Here is a 21,722-nt window from a genome sequence, read left to right on the forward strand (position 1 = left end):
CGTGTCTAGCAGGTGGTTCTGGGGAGTGGGTAAGGTGGTTCTGGCATACTCGACAGGTGGTTCAGGCGTGTCCGGCAGGTGGTTCTGGCGAGTCGAGCAGGTGGTTCCCGGTGTGCTCGGCAGGTGGTTCAGGCAGGTCCGGAGGGTGTTTGCAGACCGTCCATGACGTGGTTCTGGCATGCCCGGCAGGTGATTCCGGATTGTCCGACATGTGGTTCTAGCACGTCTGAGAGGTGGTTCCGGCATGCCCAGCAGGTGCTTCTGGTGTCTCCAGCACTTGATTTTGGCACATTTGAGAGGTGGGTACGGCATTCCCGGTAGTTGATTCTGGAAAGTCCGGCAAGTGGTTCTGGCATAGCCAGCTGGGTATTTTTGCATGTCCTGCAGGTGGGTTGTGCGAGTCGAGCAGGTGGCTCCTGCATGCTCGGCAGTTGGCTCAGGCATGTCCGGCAGGCGGTTCCGTTGTGTCCGGTAGGTGGTTCCGGTGTGTCTGGCACGTGGTTCTGGCACATCTGAGACGTGGTTCTGGCGTGCTCGGCAGGTGGTTCAGGCATGCCCGGCAGGTGTTTGCAGTCTGTCCATGACATGGTTCCGGCATGCCGGGAAGGTGATTCTGGAGTGTCCACCAAGTGGTTTTGGCGTAGCAGGCACGTGATGTTGGCGTGTCAGTCAGCTGGTTCCAGCATGTCCAGCAGGTGGTTCCGGCGAGCTCAGCAGGTGTTTCCGGTCTCTACGGCACGTGGTTGTGGCACGTCTGAGAGGTGGTTCTGGCAGGCCCTGCAGGTGATTCCGGAGTGTCCGCCAAGTGGTTCTGGCATAGCCGGCTGGTGATTTGGCGTCTCCAGCAGGTGGCTCTGGCGAGTCGAGCAGGTTGTTCCGGCGTACTCAGCAGGTGGTTCAGGCGGGTCCGGCAGGTGTTTCCGGTCTGTCCAGTAGGTGGTTCCAGCGTGGCCGGCACGTGCTTCCGGCACGTCTGAGAGGTGGTTCCGGCATGCCCGGCGGGTGACTCCATAGAGTCCGCCACGTGGTTCTGGCCTAGCCGGCAGGTGATTTTGGCGTCTCCTGCAGGTGGTTCCAGCGAGTCGAGCAGGAGGTTCAGGCATGATCGGCAGGTGCAACTGGTGTCTCTGGCACGTGGTTCTGCCACGTCTGAGAGCTGGTTCCAGCATGCCCTGCAGGTGATTGCGGAGTGTCCTGCAAGTGGTTCTGGTGTAGCCGGCAGGTGATTTTCCCGTGTCCGACATGTGGTTCCAGCGACTCGAGCAGGTGTTTCCAGCGTGCTTGGCAGGTGGTTCAGTTGGGTCTGGCAGGTGGTTCTGGTCTGTCCTGGAGGTGGTTCCGGCATGTCCAGCACGTGGTTGTGTCACGTCTGAGAGGTGGTTCCGGCATGCCCTGCAGATGATTCCGGAGTGTCTGGCAAGTGGTTCTGGCAGAGCCAACATGTGATTTCGGCGTGCCCCACAGGTGGTTCTGACGATTCGAGCAGGTGCTTCCAGCTAGCTCGGAGGTGCTTCTGGCGTCTCCGGCACTTGATTGTGGCACATTTGAGAGGTGGGTCCGGCCTTCCCGGCAGGTGATTCCGGAAAGTGCGGCAAGTCTTTCTGGCATAGCCAGCCGCTGATTTTTGCATGTCCGGCAGGTGGGTCCTGCGATTCGAGCCGGAGGTTCCTGCATGCTAGGCAGGTGGTTCAGATGTTCGGCATGTGGTTCCATTGTGTCCAGTAGGTGGTTCCAGCGTGTCTGGCACGTGGTTCTGGCACGTCTGAGAGGTGGTTCCGGCATGCCTGACAGGTGATTCCGGAGTGTCTGCCGAGGGGTTGTGGCGTAGCCGGCAGGTGATTTTGGCGTGTCCAGCATGTGGTTCTGGGGAGTGGATCAGGTGGTTCTGGCATACTTGACAGATGGTTCCGGCGTGTCCGGCACATGTTACTGGCACGTCTGAGAGGTGGTTCTGGCATGCCCGGCAGGTGATCCAGGAGAGTCCTCCAATTGGTTCTGGAGTTGCCCGCAGGTGTTTTTGCTGAGTCCGGCAGGTGGTTCAGGTGAGTTGAGCAGGTGGTTCCGGCGTTCTCGGCAGGTGTTCCGGCGTGTCCGGCAGGTGGTTCTGGTCTGTCTGGTAGTCGGTTCCGGCATGTGCCACTCGTGGTTCTGGCACGTCTGACAGTCGGTTCTGTCATGTCCGGCAGGTGATTCCGGATTGTACACCAAGTGGTTCTGGCGTAGCCCGCAGGTGATTTTGGCGTGTCCAGCAGGTGGTACTGGGGAGTGGATCAGGTGGTTCCAGCATACTCGGCAGGTGGTTCCGGCGTGTCCGGCACATGGTTCTGACACGTCTGAGAGGTCTTTCCGGCATGAGCGGCAGGTGATCCCAGAGAGTCCTCCAAGTGGTTCTGGCGTAGCCCGCAGGTGTTTTTGGTGTGTCCGGCAGGTGGTTCTGGCGAGTCGAGCAGGTGGTTCCTGGCGTGCTCGGCAGGTGGTTCAGGCAGGTCCGGCAGGTGTTTCCAGTCCGTCCATGGCGTGGTTCTGGCATGCCCGAAGGTGATTCTGGAGTGTCCAACAAGTGGTTTTGGCGTAGCCGGCATGTGATTTTGGCGTCTCAGGCAGGTGGTTCCGGCGTGTCCAGCAGGTGGTTCCAGAGTGTCCGGCAAGTGGTTTTGGCATAGCCGGCTTGTGATTTTGGTGTGTCCAGCAGGTGGCTCCAGCGAGTCGTGCAGGTTGTTCCGTCATGCTTAGCAGGTGGTTCAGGCCAGTCTGGCAGGTGGTTCCGGTCTGTCCAGTAGGTGGTTCCAGTGTGTCCGGCACGTCGTTCCGGCATGTCTGACAGGTTGTTCTCGCATGTCCGGCAGGTGATTCCGGATTGTCCACCAAGTGGTTCTGGCGTAGCCGGCAGGTGATTTTGGCGTGTCCCACAGGTGGTTCCGACAATTCGAGCAGGTGCTTCCTGCTAGCTCAGCAGGTGCTTCTGGCATCGCCGGCACTTGATTTTGGCGCATTTGAGAGGTGGGTCCGGCATTCCCGGTAGTTGATTCTGGAAAGTCCGGCAAGTGGTTCTGGCATAGCCAGCATGTGATTTTTGCGTGTCTGGCAGGTGGGTCCTGCGAGTCGAGCAGGTGGTTCCTGCATGCTCGGCAGGTGGTTCAGGTGTGTCCGGCAGGTGGTTCCGTTGTGTCTGGTAGGTGGTTCCGGCGTGCTCGGCAGGTGGTTCAGGCACGTCCGGCAGGTGTTTGCAGTCTGTCCATGACGTGTTTCCGGCATGCCCGGAAGGTGATTCTGGAGTGTCCACCAAGTGGTTTTGGCGTAGCAGGCACGTGATGTTGGCGTGTCAGTCAGGTGGTCCAGCGTGCCGAGCAGGTGGTTCCGGCAAGCTGGGCAATGCTTTCGTCTCTCCGGCACGAGGTTGTGGCACATCTGAGAGGTGGTTCCGGCATGCCGGTGGGTGATTCCATAGAGTCCGCCACGTGGTTCTGGCCAAGCCGGCAGGTGATTTTGGCATCTCCGGCAGGTGGTTCCGGCGAGTCGAGCAGGAGGTTCAGGCGTGATTGTCAGTTGCATCCGGTGTCTCTGGCACGTGGTTCTGGCATGTCTAAGAGGTGGTTCTAGCATGCCCTGCAGGTGATTGTGGAGTGTCCTGCAAGTGGTTCTGGCGTAGCCAGCAGGTGATTTTGCCGTGTCTGGCATGTGGTTCCGGCGACTCGAGCAGGTGGTTCCATCGTGCTCGGCATATGGTTCAGGTGGGTCCGGCACGTGGTTCTGGTCTGTCCTGGAGGTGGTTCCGGACTGTCCAGCACGTGGTTCTGGCGTAGCCGGCAGGTGATTTTGGCGTGTCATGCAGGTGATGTTGGCGTGTCCGAAAGGTGATTTTGACGTGTCCGGCAGGTGTTTCTGGCGAGCTGTTCAGGTGGTTCGGGCGTTCTCAGCAGGTGATTCTGGCGTGTCCAGCAGGTGGTTCTGGTCTGTCCGATTGAGGGTTCCGGCGTGTGCCGCACGTGGTTCCAGCACGTCTGACAGGTGGTTCTGGCATGTCCAGCAGGTAATTCCGGAATGTCCAACAAGTGGCTCTGGCGTAGCCGGCAGGTGATTTTGGCGTGTCTAGCAGGTGGTTCTGGGGAGTGGGTAAGGTGGTTCTGGCATACTCGACAGGTGGTTCAGGCGTGTCCGGCAGGTGGTTCTGGCGAGTCGAGCAGGTGGTTCCCGGTGTGCTCGGCAGGTGGTTCAGGCAGGTCCGGAGGGTGTTTGCAGACCGTCCATGACGTGGTTCTGGCATGCCCGGCAGGTGATTCCGGATTGTCCGACATGTGGTTCTAGCACGTCTGAGAGGTGGTTCCGGCATGCCCAGCAGGTGCTTCTGGTGTCTCCAGCACTTGATTTTGGCACATTTGAGAGGTGGGTACGGCATTCCCGGTAGTTGATTCTGGAAAGTCCGGCAAGTGGTTCTGGCATAGCCAGCTGGGTATTTTTGCATGTCCTGCAGGTGGGTTGTGCGAGTCGAGCAGGTGGCTCCTGCATGCTCGGCAGTTGGCTCAGGCATGTCCGGCAGGCGGTTCCGTTGTGTCCGGTAGGTGGTTCCGGTGTGTCTGGCACGTGGTTCTGGCACATCTGAGAGGTGGTTCTGGCGTGCTCGGCAGGTGGTTCAGGCATGCCCGGCAGGTGTTTGCAGTCTGTCCATGACATGGTTCCGGCATGCCGGGAAGGTGATTCTGGAGTGTCCACCAAGTGGTTTTGGCGTAGCAGGCACGTGATGTTGGCGTGTCAGTCAGGTGGTTCCAGCATGTCCAGCAGGTGGTTCCGGCGAGCTCAGCAGGTGTTTCCGGTCTCTACGGCACGTGGTTGTGGCACGTCTGAGAGGTGGTTCTGGCAGGCCCTGCAGGTGATTCCGGAGTGTCCGCCAAGTGGTTCTGGCATAGCCGGCTGGTGATTTGGCGTCTCCAGCAGGTGGCTCTGGCGAGTCGAGCAGGTTGTTCCGGCGTACTCAGCAGGTGGTTCAGGCGGGTCCGGCAGGTGTTTCCGGTCTGTCCAGTAGGTGGTTCCAGCGTGGCCGGCACGTGCTTCCGGCACGTCTGAGAGGTGGTTCCGGCATGCCCGGCGGGTGATTCCATAGAGTCCGCCACGTGGTTCTGGCCTAGCCGGCAGGTGATTTTGGCGTCTCCTGCAGGTGGTTCCAGCGAGTCGAGCAGGAGGTTCAGGCATGATCGGCAGGTGCAACTGGTGTCTCTGGCACGTGGTTCTGCCACGTCTGAGAGCTGGTTCCAGCATGCCCTGCAGGTGATTGCGGAGTGTCCTGCAAGTGGTTCTGGTGTAGCCGGCAGGTGATTTTCCCGTGTCCGACATGTGGTTCCAGCGACTCGAGCAGGTGTTTCCAGCGTGCTCGGCAGGTGGTTCAGTTGGGTCTGGCAGGTGGTTCTGGTCTGTCCTGGAGGTGGTTCCGGCATGTCCAGCACGTGGTTGTGTCACGTCTGAGAGGTGGTTCCGGCATGCCCGGCAGGTGATTCCAGAGTCTGCGGAATGTGGTTCTGGCACATCTGAGAGGTGGTTCCGGCATGCCCTGCAGATGATTCCGGAGTGTCTGGCAAGTGGTTCTGGCATAGCCAACATGTGATTTCGGCGTGCCCCACAGGTGGTTCTGACGATTCGAGCAGGTGCTTCCAGCTAGCTCGGAGGTGCTTCTGGCGTCTCCGGCACTTGATTGTGGCACATTTGAGAGGTGGGTCCGGCCTTCCCGGCAGGTGATTCCGGAAAGTGCGGCAAGTCTTTCTGGCATAGCCAGCCGCTGATTTTTGCATGTCCGGCAGGTGGGTCCTGCGATTCGAGCCGGAGGTTCCTGCATGCTAGGCAGGTGGTTCAGATGTTCGGCATGTGGTTCCATTGTGTCCAGTAGGTGGTTCCAGCGTGTCTGGCACATGGTTCTGGCACGTCTGAGAGGTGGTTCCGGCATGCCTGACAGGTGATTCCGGAGTGTCTGCCGAGGGGTTGTGGTGTAGCCGGCAGGTGATTTTGGCGTGTCCAGCATGTGGTTCTGGGGAGTGGATCAGGTGGTTCTGGCATACTTGACAGATGGTTCCGGCGTGTCCGGCACATGTTACTGGCACGTCTGAGAGGTGGTTCTGGCATGCCCGGCAGGTGATCCAGGAGAGTCCTCCAATTGGTTCTGGAGTTGCCCGCAGGTGTTTTTGCTGAGTCCGGCAGGTGGTTCAGGTGAGTTGAGCAGGTGGTTCCGGCGTTCTCGGCAGGTGTTCCGGCGTGTCCGGCAGGTGGTTCTGGTCTGTCTGGTAGTCGGTTCCGGCATGTGCCACTCGTGGTTCTGGCACGTCTGACAGTCGGTTCTGTCATGTCCGGCAGGTGATTCCGGATTGTACACCAAGTGGTTCTGGCGTAGCCCGCAGGTGATTTTGGCGTGTCCAGCAGGTGGTACTGGGGAGTGGATCAGGTGGTTCCAGCATACTCGGCAGGTGGTTCCGGCGTGTCCGGCACATGGTTCTGACACGTCTGAGAGGTCTTTCCGGCATGAGCGGCAGGTGATCCCAGAGAGTCCTCCAAGTGGTTCTGGCGTAGCCCGCAGGTGTTTTTGGTGTGTCCGGCAGGTGGTTCTGGCGAGTCGAGCAGGTGGTTCCTGGCGTGCTCGGCAGGTGGTTCAGGCAGGTCCGGCAGGTGTTTCCAGTCCGTCCATGGCGTGGTTCTGGCATGCCCGAAGGTGATTCTGGAGTGTCCAACAAGTAGTTTTGGCGTAGCCGGCATGTGATTTTGGCGTCTCAGGCAGGTGGTTCCGGCGTGTCCAGCAGGTGGTTCCAGAGTGTCCGGCAAGTGGTTTTGGCATAGCCGGCTTGTGATTTTGGTGTGTCCAGCAGGTGGCTCCAGCGAGTCGTGCAGGTTGTTCCGTCATGCTTAGCAGGTGGTTCAGGCCAGTCTGGCAGGTGGTTCCGGTCTGTCCAGTAGGTGGTTCCAGTGTGTCCGGCACGTCGTTCCGGCATGTCTGACAGGTTGTTCTCGCATGTCCGGCAGGTGATTCCGGATTGTCCACCAAGTGGTTCTGGCGTAGCCGGCAGGTGATTTTGGCGTGTCCCACAGGTGGTTCCGACAATTCGAGCAGGTGCTTCCTGCTAGCTCAGCAGGTGCTTCTGGCATCGCCGGCACTTGATTTTGGCGCATTTGAGAGGTGGGTCCGGCATTCCCGGTAGTTGATTCTGGAAAGTCCGGCAAGTGGTTCTGGCATAGCCAGCATGTGATTTTTGCGTGTCTGGCAGGTGGGTCCTGCGAGTCGAGCAGGTGGTTCCTGCATGCTCGGCAGGTGGTTCAGGTGTGTCCGGCAGGTGGTTCCGTTGTGTCTGGTAGGTGGTTCCGGCGTGCTCGGCAGGTGGTTCAGGCACGTCCGGCAGGTGTTTGCAGTCTGTCCATGACGTGTTTCCGGCATGCCCGGAAGGTGATTCTGGAGTGTCCACCAAGTGGTTTTGGCGTAGCAGGCACGTGATGTTGGCGTGTCAGTCAGGTGGTCCAGCGTGCCGAGCAGGTGGTTCCGGCAAGCTGGGCAATGCTTTCGTCTCTCCGGCACGAGGTTGTGGCACATCTGAGAGGTGGTTCCGGCATGCCGGTGGGTGATTCCATAGAGTCCGCCACGTGGTTCTGGCCAAGCCGGCAGGTGATTTTGGCATCTCCGGCAGGTGGTTCCGGCGAGTCGAGCAGGAGGTTCAGGCGTGATTGTCAGTTGCATCCGGTGTCTCTGGCACGTGGTTCTGGCATGTCTAAGAGGTGGTTCTAGCATGCCCTGCAGGTGATTGTGGAGTGTCCTGCAAGTGGTTCTGGCGTAGCCAGCAGGTGATTTTGCCGTGTCTGGCATGTGGTTCCGGCGACTCGAGCAGGTGGTTCCATCGTGCTCGGCATATGGTTCAGGTGGGTCCGGCACGTGGTTCTGGTCTGTCCTGGAGGTGGTTCCGGACTGTCCAGCACGTGGTTCTGGCGTAGCCGGCAGGTGATTTTGGCGTGTCATGCAGGTGATGTTGGCGTGTCCGAAAGGTGATTTTGACGTGTCCGGCAGGTGTTTCTGGCGAGCTGTTCAGGTGGTTCGGGCGTTCTCAGCAGGTGATTCTGGCGTGTCCAGCAGGTGGTTCTGGTCTGTCCGATTGAGGGTTCCGGCGTGTGCCGCACGTGGTTCCAGCACGTCTGACAGGTGGTTCTGGCATGTCCAGCAGGTAATTCCGGAATGTCCAACAAGTGGCTCTGGCGTAGCCGGCAGGTGATTTTGGCGTGTCTAGCAGGTGGTTCTGGGGAGTGGGTAAGGTGGTTCTGGCATACTCGACAGGTGGTTCAGGCGTGTCCGGCAGGTGGTTCTGGCGAGTCGAGCAGGTGGTTCCCGGTGTGCTCGGCAGGTGGTTCAGGCAGGTGCGGAGGGTGTTTGCAGACCGTCCATGACGTGGTTCTGGCATGCCCGGCAGGTGATTCCGGATTGTCCGACATGTGGTTCTAGCACGTCTGAGAGGTGGTTCCGGCATGCCCAGCAGGTGCTTCTGGTGTCTCCAGCACTTGATTTTGGCACATTTGAGAGGTGGGTACGGCATTCCCGGTAGTTGATTCTGGAAAGTCCGGCAAGTGGTTCTGGCATAGCCAGCTGGGTATTTTTGCATGTCCTGCAGGTGGGTTGTGCGAGTCGAGCAGGTGGCTCCTGCATGCTCGGCAGTTGGCCCAGGCATGTCCGGCAGGCGGTTCCGTTGTGTCCGGTAGGTGGTTCCGGTGTGTCTGGCACGTGGTTCTGGCACATCTGAGAGGTGGTTCCGGCGTGCTCGGCAGGTGGTTCAGGCATGCCCGGCAGGTGTTTGCAGTCTGTCCATGACATGGTTCCGGCATGCCGGGAAGGTGATTCTGGAGTGTCCACCAAGTGGTTTTGGCGTAGCAGGCACGTGATGTTGGCGTGTCAGTCAGGTGGTTCCAGCATGTCCAGCAGGTGGTTCCGGCGAGCTCAGCAGGTGTTTCCGGTCTCTACGGCACGTGGTTGTGGCACGTCTGAGAGGTGGTTCTGGCAGGCCCTGCAGGTGATTCCGGAGTGTCCGCCAAGTGGTTCTGGCATAGCCGGCTGGTGATTTGGCGTCTCCAGCAGGTGGCTCTGGCGAGTCGAGCAGGTTGTTCCGGCGTACTCAGCAGGTGGTTCAGGCGGGTCCGGCAGGTGTTTCCGGTCTGTCCAGTAGGTGGTTCCAGCGTGGCCGGCACGTGCTTCCGGCACGTCTGAGAGGTGGTTCCGGCATGCCCGGCGGGTGATTCCATAGAGTCCGCCACGTGGTTCTGGCCTAGCCGGCAGGTGATTTTGGCGTCTCCTGCAGGTGGTTCCAGCGAGTCGAGCAGGAGGTTCAGGCATGATCGGCAGGTGCAACTGGTGTCTCTGGCACGTGGTTCTGCCACGTCTGAGAGCTGGTTCCAGCATGCCCTGCAGGTGATTGCGGAGTGTCCTGCAAGTGGTTCTGGTGTAGCCGGCAGGTGATTTTCCCGTGTCCGACATGTGGTTCCAGCGACTCGAGCAGGTGTTTCCAGCGTGCTTGGCAGGTGGTTCAGTTGGGTCTGGCAGGTGGTTCTGGTCTGTCCTGGAGGTGGTTCCGGCATGTCCAGCACGTGGTTGTGTCACGTCTGAGAGGTGGTTCCGGCATGCCCTGCAGATGATTCCGGAGTGTCTGGCAAGTGGTTCTGGCAGAGCCAACATGTGATTTCGGCGTGCCCCACAGGTGGTTCTGACGATTCGAGCAGGTGCTTCCAGCTAGCTCGGAGGTGCTTCTGGCGTCTCCGGCACTTGATTGTGGCACATTTGAGAGGTGGGTCCGGCCTTCCCGGCAGGTGATTCCGGAAAGTGCGGCAAGTCTTTCTGGCATAGCCAGCCGCTGATTTTTGCATGTCCGGCAGGTGGGTCCTGCGATTCGAGCCGGAGGTTCCTGCATGCTAGGCAGGTGGTTCAGATGTTCGGCATGTGGTTCCATTGTGTCCAGTAGGTGGTTCCAGCGTGTCTGGCACGTGGTTCTGGCACGTCTGAGAGGTGGTTCCGGCATGCCTGACAGGTGATTCCGGAGTGTCTGCCGAGGGGTTGTGGTGTAGCCGGCAGGTGATTTTGGCGTGTCCAGCATGTGGTTCTGGGGAGTGGATCAGGTGGTTCTGGCATACTTGACAGATGGTTCCGGCGTGTCCGGCACATGTTACTGGCACGTCTGAGAGGTGGTTCTGGCATGCCCGGCAGGTGATCCAGGAGAGTCCTCCAATTGGTTCTGGAGTTGCCCGCAGGTGTTTTTGCTGAGTCCGGCAGGTGGTTCAGGTGAGTTGAGCAGGTGGTTCCGGCGTTCTCGGCAGGTGTTCCGGCGTGTCCGGCAGGTGGTTCTGGTCTGTCTGGTAGTCGGTTCCGGCATGTGCCACTCGTGGTTCTGGCACGTCTGACAGTCGGTTCTGTCATGTCCGGCAGGTGATTCCGGATTGTACACCAAGTGGTTCTGGCGTAGCCCGCAGGTGATTTTGGCGTGTCCAGCAGGTGGTACTGGGGAGTGGATCAGGTGGTTCCAGCATACTCGGCAGGTGGTTCCGGCGTGTCCGGCACATGGTTCTGACACGTCTGAGAGGTCTTTCCGGCATGAGCGGCAGGTGATCCCAGAGAGTCCTCCAAGTGGTTCTGGCGTAGCCCGCAGGTGTTTTTGGTGTGTCCGGCAGGTGGTTCTGGCGAGTCGAGCAGGTGGTTCCTGGCGTGCTCGGCAGGTGGTTCAGGCAGGTCCGGCAGGTGTTTCCAGTCCGTCCATGGCGTGGTTCTGGCATGCCCGAAGGTGATTCTGGAGTGTCCAACAAGTGGTTTTGGCGTAGCCGGCATGTGATTTTGGCGTCTCAGGCAGGTGGTTCCGGCGTGTCCAGCAGGTGGTTCCAGAGTGTCCGGCAAGTGGTTTTGGCATAGCCGGCTTGTGATTTTGGTGTGTCCAGCAGGTGGCTCGAGCGAGTCGTGCAGGTTGTTCCGTCATGCTTAGCAGGTGGTTCAGGCCAGTCTGGCAGGTGGTTCCGGTCTGTCCAGTAGGTGGTTCCAGTGTGTCCGGCACGTCGTTCCGGCATGTCTGACAGGTTGTTCTCGCATGTCCGGCAGGTGATTCCGGATTGTCCACCAAGTGGTTCTGGCGTAGCCGGCAGGTGATTTTGGCGTGTCCCACAGGTGGTTCCGACAATTCGAGCAGGTGCTTCCTGCTAGCTCAGCAGGTGCTTCTGGCATCGCCGGCACTTGATTTTGGCGCATTTGAGAGGTGGGTCCGGCATTCCCGGTAGTTGATTCTGGAAAGTCCGGCAAGTGGTTCTGGCATAGCCAGCATGTGATTTTTGCGTGTCTGGCAGGTGGGTCCTGCGAGTCGAGCAGGTGGTTCCTGCATGCTCGGCAGGTGGTTCAGGTGTGTCCGGCAGGTGGTTCCGTTGTGTCTGGTAGGTGGTTCCGGCGTGCTCGGCAGGTGGTTCAGGCACGTCCGGCAGGTGTTTGCAGTCTGTCCATGACGTGTTTCCGGCATGCCCGGAAGGTGATTCTGGAGTGTCCACCAAGTGGTTTTGGCGTAGCAGGCACGTGATGTTGGCGTGTCAGTCAGGTGGTCCAGCGTGCCGAGCAGGTGGTTCCGGCAAGCTGGGCAATGCTTTCGTCTCTCCGGCACGAGGTTGTGGCACATCTGAGAGGTGGTTCCGGCATGCCGGTGGGTGATTCCATAGAGTCCGCCACGTGGTTCTGGCCAAGCCGGCAGGTGATTTTGGCATCTCCGGCAGGTGGTTCCGGCGAGTCGAGCAGGAGGTTCAGGCGTGATTGTCAGTTGCATCCGGTGTCTCTGGCACGTGGTTCTGGCATGTCTAAGAGGTGGTTCTAGCATGCCCTGCAGGTGATTGTGGCGTGTCCTGCAAGTGGTTCTGGCGTAGCCAGCAGGTGATTTTGCCGTGTCTGGCATGTGGTTCCGGCGACTCGAGCAGGTGGTTCCAGCGTGCTCGGCATATGGTTCAGGTGGGTCCGGCACGTGGTTCTGGTCTGTCCTGGAGGTGGTTCCGGCATGTCCAGCACGTGGTTCTGGCACGTCTGAGATGTGGTTCTGGCATGCCCGACAGGTGATTCCGGAGTGTCCGGCAAGTGGTTCTGGCGTAGCCGGCAGGTGATTTTGGCGTGTCATGCAGGTGATGTTGGCGTGTCCGAAAGGTGATTTTGACGTGTCCGGCAGGTGTTTCTGGCGAGCTGTTCAGGTGGTTCGGGCGTTCTCAGCAGGTGATTCTGGCGTGTCCAGCAGGTGGTTCTGGTCTGTCCGATTGAGGGTTCCGGCGTGTGCCGCACGTGGTTCCAGCACGTCTGACAGGTGGTTCTGGCATGTCCAGCAGGTAATTCCGGAATGTCCAACAAGTGGCTCTGGCGTAGCCGGCAGGTGATTTTGGCGTGTCTAGCAGGTGGTTCTGGGGAGTGGGTAAGGTGGTTCTGGCATACTCGACAGGTGGTTCAGGTGTGTCCGGCAGGTGGTTCTGGCGAGTCGAGCAGGTGGTTCCCGGTGTGCTCGGCAGGTGGTTCAGGCAGGTGCGGAGGGTGTTTGCAGACCGTCCATGACGTGGTTCTGGCATGCCCGGCAGGTGATTCCGGATTGTCCGACATGTGGTTCTAGCACGTCTGAGAGGTGGTTCCGGCATGCCCAGCAGGTGCTTCTGGTGTCTCCAGCACTTGATTTTGGCACATTTGAGAGGTGGGTACGGCATTCCCGGTAGTTGATTCTGGAAAGTCCGGCAAGTGGTTCTGGCATAGCCAGCTGGGTATTTTTGCATGTCCTGCAGGTGGGTTGTGCGAGTCGAGCAGGTGGCTCCTGCATGCTCGGCAGTTGGCTCAGGCATGTCCGGCAGGCGGTTCCGTTGTGTCCGGTAGGTGGTTCCGGTGTGTCTGGCACGTGGTTCTGGCACATCTGAGAGGTGGTTCCGGCGTGCTCGGCAGGTGGTTCAGGCATGCCCGGCAGGTGTTTGCAGTCTGTCCATGACATGGTTCCGGCATGCCAGGAAGGTGATTCTGGAGTGTCCACCAAGTGGTTTTGGCGTAGCAGGCACGTGATGTTGGCGTGTCAGTCAGGTGGTTCCAGCATGTCCAGCAGGTGGTTCCGGCGAGCTCAGCAGGTGTTTCCGGTCTCTACGGCACGTGGTTGTGGCACGTCTGAGAGGTGGTTCTGGCAGGCCCTGCAGGTGATTCCGGAGTGTCCGCCAAGTGGTTCTGGCATAGCCGGCTGGTGATTTGGTGTCTCCAGCATGTGGCTCTGGCGAGTCGAGCAGGTTGTTCCGGCGTACTCAGCAGGTGGTTCCGGCGGGTCCGGCAGGTGTTTCCGGTCTGTCCAGTAGGTGGTTCCAGCGTGGCCGGCACGTGCTTCTGGCACGTCTGAGAGGTGGTTCCGGCATGCCCGGCGGGTGATTCCATAGAGTCCGCCACGTGGTTCTGGCCTAGCCGGCAGGTGATTTTGGCGTCTCCTGCAGGTGGTTCCAGCGAGTCGAGCAGGAGGTTCAGGCATGATCGGCAGGTGCAACTGGTGTCTCTGGCACGTGGTTCTGCCACGTCTGAGAGCTGGTTCCAGCATGCCCTGCAGGTGATTGCGGAGTGTCCTGCAAGTGGTTCTGGTGTAGCCGGCAGGTGATTTTCCCGTGTCCGACATGTGGTTCCAGCGACTCGAGCAGGTGTTTCCAGCGTGCTTGGCAGGTGGTTCAGTTGGGTCTGGCAGGTGGTTCTGGTCTGTCCTGGAGGTGGTTCCGGCATGTCCAGCACGTGGTTGTGTCACGTCTGAGAGGTGGTTCCGGCATGCCCGGCAGGTGATTCCAGAGTCTGCGGAATGTGGTTCTGGCACATCTGAGAGGTGGTTCCGGCATGCCCTGCAGATGATTCCGGAGTGTCTGGCAAGTGGTTCTGGCATAGCCAACATGTGATTTCGGCGTGCCCCACAGGTGGTTCTGACGATTCGAGCAGGTGCTTCCAGCTAGCTCGGAGGTGCTTCTGGCGTCTCCGGCACTTGATTGTGGCACATTTGAGAGGTGGGTCTGGCCTTCCCGGCAGGTGATTCCGGAAAGTGCGGCAAGTCTTTCTGGCATAGCCAGCCGCTGATTTTTGCATGTCCGGCAGGTGGGTCCTGCGATTCGAGCCGGAGGTTCCTGCATGCTAGGCAGGTGGTTCAGATGTTCGGCATGTGGTTCCATTGTGTCCAGTAGGTGGTTCCAGCGTGTCTGGCACGTGGTTCTGGCACGTCTGAGAGGTGGTTCCGGCATGCCTGACAGGTGATTCCGGAGTGTCTGCCGAGGGCTTGTGGCGTAGCCGGCAGGTGATTTTGGCGTGTCCAGCATGTGGTTCTGGGGAGTGGATCAGGTGGTTCTGGCATACTTGACAGATGGTTCCGGCGTGTCCGGCACATGTTACTGGCACGTCTGAGAGGTGGTTCTGGCATGCCCGGCAGGTGATCCAGGAGAGTCCTCCAATTGGTTCTGGAGTTGCCCGCAGGTGTTTTTGCTGAGTCCGGCAGGTGGTTCAGGTGAGTTGAGCAGGTGGTTCCGGCGTTCTGGGCAGGTGTTCCGGCGTGTCCGGCAGGTGGTTCTGGTCTGTCTGGTAGTCGGTTCCGGCATGTGCCACTCGTGGTTCTGGCACGTCTGACAGTCGGTTCTGTCATGTCCGGCAGGTGATTCCGGATTGTACACCAAGTGGTTCTGGCGTAGCCCGCAGGTGATTTTGGCGTGTCCAGCAGGTGGTACTGGGGAGTGGATCAGGTGGTTCCAGCATACTCGGCAGGTGGTTCCGGCGTGTCCGGCACATGGTTCTGACACGTCTGAGAGGTCTTTCCGGCATGAGCGGCAGGTGATCCCAGAGAGTCCTCCAAGTGGTTCTGGCGTAGCCCGCAGGTGTTTTTGGTGTGTCCGGCAGGTGGTTCTGGCGAGTCGAGCAGGTGGTTCCTGGCGTGCTCGGCAGGTGGTTCAGGCAGGTCCGGCAGGTGTTTCCAGTCCGTCCATGGCGTGGTTCTGGCATGCCCGAAGGTGATTCTGGAGTGTCCAACAAGTGGTTTTGGCGTAGCCGGCATGTGATTTTGGCGTCTCAGGCAGGTGGTTCCGGCGTGTCCAGCAGGTGGTTCCAGAGTGTCCGGCAAGTGGTTTTGGCATAGCCGGCTTGTGATTTTGGTGTGTCCAGCAGGTGGCTCCAGCGAGTCGTGCAGGTTGTTCCGTCATGCTTAGCAGGTGGTTCAGGCCAGTCTGGCAGGTGGTTCCGGTCTGTCCAGTAGGTGGTTCCAGTGTGTCCGGCACGTCGTTCCGGCATGTCTGACAGGTTGTTCTCGCATGTCCGGCAGGTGATTCCGGATTGTCCACCAAGTGGTTCTGGCGTAGCCGGCAGGTGATTTTGGCGTGTCCCACAGGTGGTTCCGACAATTCGAGCAGGTGCTTCCTGCTAGCTCAGCAGGTGCTTCTGGCATCGCCGGCACTTGATTTTGGCGCATTTGAGAGGTGGGTCCGGCATTCCCGGTAGTTGATTCTGGAAAGTCCGGCAAGTGGTTCTGGCATAGCCAGCATGTGATTTTTGCGTGTCTGGCAGGTGGGTCCTGCGAGTCGAGCAGGTGGTTCCTGCATGCTCGGCAGGTGGTTCAGGTGTGTCCGGCAGGTGGTTCCGTTGTGTCTGGTAGGTGGTTCCGGCGTGCTCGGCAGGTGGTTCAGGCACGTCCGGCAGGTGTTTGCAGTCTGTCCATGACGTGTTTCCGGCATGCCCGGAAGGTGATTCTGGAGTGTCCACCAAGTGGTTTTGGCGTAGCAGGCACGTGATGTTGGCGTGTCAGTCAGGTGGTCCAGCGTGTCCAGCAGGTGGTTCCGGCAAGCTGGGCAATGCTTTCGTCTCTCCGGCACGAGGTTGTGGCACATCTGAGAGGTGGTTCCGGCATGCCGGTGGGTGATTCCATAGAGTCCGCCACGTGGTTCTGGCCAAGCCGGCAGGTGATTTTGGCATCTCCGGCAGGTGGTTCCGGCGAGTCGAGCAGGAGGTTCAGGCGTGATTGTCAGTTGCATCCGGTGTCTCTGGCACGTGGTTCTGGCATGTCTAAGAGGTGGTTCTAGCATGCCCTGCAGGTGATTGTGGAGTGTCCTGCAAGTGGTTCTGGCATAGCCAGCAGGTGATTTTGCCGTGTCTGGAATGTGGTTCCGGCGACTCGAGCAGGTGGTTCCAGCGTGCTCAGCATATGGTTCAGGTGGGTCCAGCACGTGGTTCTGGTCTGTCCTGGAGGTGGTTCCGGCATGTCCAGCACGTGGTTCTGGCACGTCTGAGATGTGGTTCTGGCATGCCCGACAGGTGATTCCGGAGTGTCCGGCAAGTGGTTCTGGCGTAGCTGGCAGGTGATTTTGGCGTGTCATGCAGGTGATGTTGGCGTGTCCGAAAGGTGATTTTGACGTGTCCGGCAGGTGTTTCTGGCGAGCTGTTCAGGTGGTTCGGGCGTTCTCAGCAGGTGATTCTGGCGTGTCCAGCAGGTGGTTCTGGTCTGTCCGATTGAGGGTTCCGGCGTGTGCCGCACGTGGTTCCAGCACGTCTGACAGGTGGTTCTGGCATGTCCAGCAGGTAATTCCGGAATGTCCAACAAGTGGCTCTGGCGTAGCCGGCAGGTGATTTTGGCGTGTCTAGCAGGTGGTTCTGGGGAGTGGGTAAGGTGGTTCTGGCATACTCGACAGGTGGTTCAGGTGTGTCCGGCAGGTGGTTCTGGCGAGTCGAGCAGGTGGTTCCCGGTGTGCTCGGCAGGTGGTTCAGGCAGGTGCGGAGGGTGTTTGCAGACCGTCCATGACGTGGTTCTGGCATGCCCGGCAGGTGATTCCGGATTGTCCGACATGTGGTTCTAGCACGTCTGAGAGGTGGTTCCGGCATGCCCAGCAGGTGCTTCTGGTGTCTCCAGCACTTGATTTTGGCACATTTGAGAGGTGGGTACGGCATTCCCGGTAGTTGATTCTGGAAAGTCCGGCAAGTGGTTCTGGCATAGCCAGCTGGGTATTTTTGCATGTCCTGCAGGTGGGTTGTGCGAGTCGAGCAGGTGGCTCCTGCATGCTCGGCAGTTGGCTCAGGCATGTCCGGCAGGCGGTTCCGTTGTGTCCGGTAGGTGGTTCCGGTGTGTCTGGCACGTGGTTCTGGCACATCTGAGAGGTGGTTCCGGCGTGCTCGGCAGGTGGTTCAGGCATGCCCGGCAGGTGTTTGCAGTCTGTCCATGACATGGTTCCGGCATGCCAGGAAGGTGATTCTGGAGTGTCCACCAAGTGGTTTTGGCGTAGCAGGCACGTGATGTTGGCGTGTCAGTCATGTGGTTCCAGCATGTCCAGCAGGTGGTTCCGGCGAGCTCAGCAGGTGTTTCCGGTCTCTACGGCACGTGGTTGTGGCACGTCTGAGAGGTGGTTCTGGCAGGCCCTGCAGGTGATTCCGGAGTGTCCGCCAAGTGGTTCTGGCATAGCCGGCTGGTGATTTGGTGTCTCCAGCATGTGGCTCTGGCGAGTCGAGCAGGTTGTTCCGGCGTACTCAGCAGGTGGTTCCGGCGGGTCCGGCAGGTGTTTCCGGTCTGTCCAGTAGGTGGTTCCAGCGTGGCCGGCACGTGCTTCTGGCACGTCTGAGAGGTGGTTCCGGCATGCCCGGCGGGTGATTCCATAGAGTCCGCCACGTGGTTCTGGCCTAGCCGGCAGGTGATTTTGGCGTCTCCTGCAGGTGGTTCCAGCGAGTCGAGCAGGAGGTTCAGGCATGATCGGCAGGTGCAACTGGTGTCTCTGGCACGTGGTTCTGCCACGTCTGAGAGCTGGTTCCAGCATGCCCTGCAGGTGATTGCGGAGTGTCCTGCAAGTGGTTCTGGTGTAGCCGGCAGGTGATTTTCCCGTGTCCGACATGTGGTTCCAGCGACTCGAGCAGGTGTTTCCAGCGTGCTTGGCAGGTGGTTCAGTTGGGTCTGGCAGGTGGTTCTGGTCTGTCCTGGAGGTGGTTCCGGCATGTCCAGCACGTGGTTGTGTCACGTCTGAGAGGTGGTTCCGGCATGCCCGGCAGGTGATTCCAGAGTCTGCGGAATGTGGTTCTGGCACATCTGAGAGGTGGTTCCGGCATGCCCTGCAGATGATTCCGGAGTGTCTGGCAAGTGGTTCTGGCATAGCCAACATGTGATTTCAGCGTGCCCCACAGGTGGTTCTGACGATTCGAGCAGGTGATTCCAGCTAGCTCGGAGGTGCTTCTGGCGTCTCCGGCACTTGATTGTGGCACATTTGAGAGGTGGGTCTGGCCTTCCCGGCAGGTGATTCCGGAAAGTGCGGCAAGTCTTTCTGGCATAGCCAGCCGCTGATTTTTGCATGTCCGGCACGTGGGTCCTGCGATTCGAGCCGGAGGTTCCTGCATGCTAGGCAGGTGGTTCAGATGTTCGGCATGTGGTCCCATTGTGTCCAGTAGGTGGTTCCAGCGTGTCTGGCACGTGGTTCTGGCACGTCTGAGAGGTGGTTCCGGCATGCCTGACAGGTGATTCCGGAGTGTCTGCCGAGGGGTTGTGGCGTAGCCGGCAGGTGATTTTGGCGTGTCCAGCATGTGGTTCTGGGGAGTGGATCAGGTGGTTCTGGCATACTTGACAGATGGTTCCGGCGTGTCCGGCACATGTTACTGGCACGTCTGAGAGGTGGTTCTGGCATGCCCGGCAGGTGATCCAGGAGAGTCCTCCAATTGGTTCTGGAGTTGCCCGCAGGTGTTTTTGCTGAGTCCGGCAGGTGGTTCAGGTGAGTTGAGCAGGTGGTTCCGGCGTTCTGGGCAGGTGTTCCGGCGTGTCCGGCAGGTGGTTCTGGTCTGTCTGGTAGTCGGTTCCGGCATGTGCCACTCGTGGTTCTGGCACGTCTGACAGTCGGTTCTGTCATGTCCGGCAGGTGATTCCGGATTGTACACCAAGTGGTTCTGGCGTAGCCCGCAGGTGATTTTGGCGTGTCCAGCAGGTGGTACTGGGGAGTGGATCAGGTGGTTCCAGCATACTCGGCAGGTGGTTCCGGCGTGTCCGGCACATGGTTCTGACACGTCTGAGAGGTCTTTCCGGCATGAGCGGCAGGTGATCCCAGAGAGTCCTCCAAGTGGTTCTGGCGTAGCCCGCAGGTGTTTTTGGTGTGTCCGGCAGGTGGTTCTGGCGAGTCGAGCAGGTGGTTCCTGGCGTGCTCGGCAGGTGGTTCAGGCAGGTCCGGCAGGTGTTTCCAGTCCGTCCATGGCGTGGTTCTGGCATGCCCGAAGGTGATTCTGGAGTGTCCAACAAGTGGTTTTGGTGTAGCCGGCATGTGATTTTGGCGTCTCAGGCAGGTGTTTCCGGCGTGTCCAGCAGGTGGTTCCAGAGTGTCCGGCAAGTGGTTTTGGCATAGCCGGCTTGTGATTTTGGTGTGTCCAGCAGGTGGCTCCAGCGAGTCGTGCAGGTTGTTCCGTCATGCTTAGCAGGTGGTTCAGGCCAGTCTGGCAGGTGGTTCCGGTCTGTCCAGTAGGTGGTTCCAGTGTGTCCGGCACGTCGTTCCAGCATGTCTGACAGGTTGTTCTCGCATGTCCGGCAGGTGATTCCGGATTGTCCACCAAGTGGTTCTGGCGTAGCCGGCAGGTGATTTTGGCGTGTCCCACAGGTGGTTCCGACAATTCGAGCAGGTGCTTCCTGCTAGCTCAGCAGGTGCTTCTGGCATCGCCGGCACTTGATTTTGGCGCATTTGAGAGGTGGGTCCGGCATTCCCGGTAGTTGATTCTGGAAAGTCCGGCAAGTGGTTCTGGCATAGCCAGCATGTGATTTTTGCGTGTCTGGCAGGTGGGTCCTGCGAGTCGAGCAGGTGGTTCCTGCATGCTCGGCAGGTGGTTCAGGTGTGTCCGGCAGGTGGTTCCGTTGTGTCTGGTAGGTGGTTCCGGCGTGCTCGGCAGGTGGTTCAGGCACGTCCGGCAGGTGTTTGCAGTCTGTCCATGACGTGTTTCCGGCATGCCCGGAAGGTGATTCTGGAGTGTCCACCAAGTGGTTTTGGCGTAGCAGGCACGTGATGTTGGCGTGTCAGTCAGGTGGTCCAGCGTGTCCAGCAGGTGGTTCCGGCAAGCTGGGCAATGCTTTCGTCTCTCCGGCACGAGGTTGTGGCACATCTGAGAGGTGGTTCCGGCATGCCGGTGGGTGATTCCATAGAGTCCGCCACGTGGTTCTGGCCAAGCCGGCAGGTGATTTTGGCATCTCCGGCAGGTGGTTCCGGCGAGTCGAGCAGGAGGTTCAGGCGTGATTGTCAGTTGCATCCGGTGTCTCTGGCACGTGGTTCTGGCATGTCTAAGAGGTGGTTCTAGCATGCCCTGCAGGTGATTGTGGCGTGTCCTGCAAGTGGTTCTGGCGTAGCCAGCAGGTGATTTTGCCGTGTCTGGCATGTGGTTCCGGCGACTCGAGCAGGTGGTTCCAGCGTGCTCGGCATATGGTTCAGGTGGGTCCGGCACGTGGTTCTGGTCTGTCCTGGAGGTGGTTCCGGCATGTCCAGCACGTGGTTCTGGCACGTCTGAGATGTGGTTCTGGCATGCCCGACAGGTGATTCCGGAGTGTCCGGCAAGTGGTTCTGGCGTAGCCGGCAGGTGATTTTGGCGTGTCATGCAGGTGATGTTGGCGTGTCCGAAAGGTGATTTTGACGTGTCCGGCAGGTGTTTCTGGCGAGCTGTTCAGGTGGTTCGGGCGTTCTCAGCAGGTGATTCTGGCGTGTCCAGCAGGTGGTTCTGGTCTGTCCGATTGAGGGTTCCGGCGTGTGCCGCACGTGGTTCCAGCACGTCTGACAGGTGGTTCTGGCATGTCCAGCAGGTAATTCCGGAATGTCCAACAAGTGGCTCTGGCGTAGCCGGCAGGTGATTTTGGCGTGTCTAGCAGGTGGTTCTGGGGAGTGGGTAAGGTGGTTCTGGCATACTCGACAGGTGGTTCAGGCGTGTCCGGCAGGTGGTTCTGGCGAGTCGAGCAGGTGGTTCCCGGTGTGCTCGGCAGGTGGTTCAGGCAGGTGCGGAGGGTGTTTGCAGACCGTCCATGACGTGGTTCTGGCATGCCCGGCAGGTGATTCCGGATTGTCCGACATGTGGTTCTAGCACGTCTGAGAGGTGGTTCCGGCATGCCCAGCAGGTGCTTCTGGTGTCTCCAGCACTTGATTTTGGCACATTTGAGAGGTGGGTACGGCATTCCCGGTAGTTGATTCTGGAAAGTCCGGCAAGTGGTTCTGGCATAGCCAGCTGGGTATTTTTGCATGTCCTGCATGTCTGTTGTGCCAGTCGAGCAGGTGGCTCCTGCATGCTCGGCAGTTGGCTCAGGCATGTCCGGCAGGCGGTTCCGATGTGTCCGGTAGGTGGTTCCGGTGTGTCTGGCACGTGGTTCTGGCACATCTGAGAGGTGGTTCCGGCGTGCTCGGCAGGTGGTTCAGGCATGCCCGGCAGGTGTTTGCAGTCTGTCCATGACATGGTTCCGGCATGCCGGGAAGGTGATTCTGGAGTGTCCACCAAGTGGTTTTGGCGTAGCAGGCACGTGATGTTGGCGTGTCAGTCAGGTGGTTCCAGCATGTCCAGCAGGTGGTTCCGGCGAGCTCAGCAGCTGTTTCCGGTCTCTACGGCACGTGGTTGTGGCACGTCTGAGAGGTGGTTCTGGCAGGCCCTGCAGGTGATTCCGGAGTGTCCGCCAAGTGGTTCTGGCATAGCCGGCTGGTGATTTGGTGTCTCCAGCATGTGGCTCTGGCGAGTCGAGCAGGTTGTTCCGGCGTACTCAGCAGGTGGTTCAGGCGGG

Source organism: Equus asinus, chromosome 1 (assembly GCF_041296235.1).
Source record: "Equus asinus isolate D_3611 breed Donkey chromosome 1, EquAss-T2T_v2, whole genome shotgun sequence".
NCBI classification, from domain to species: Eukaryota; Metazoa; Chordata; class Mammalia; order Perissodactyla; family Equidae; genus Equus; species Equus asinus.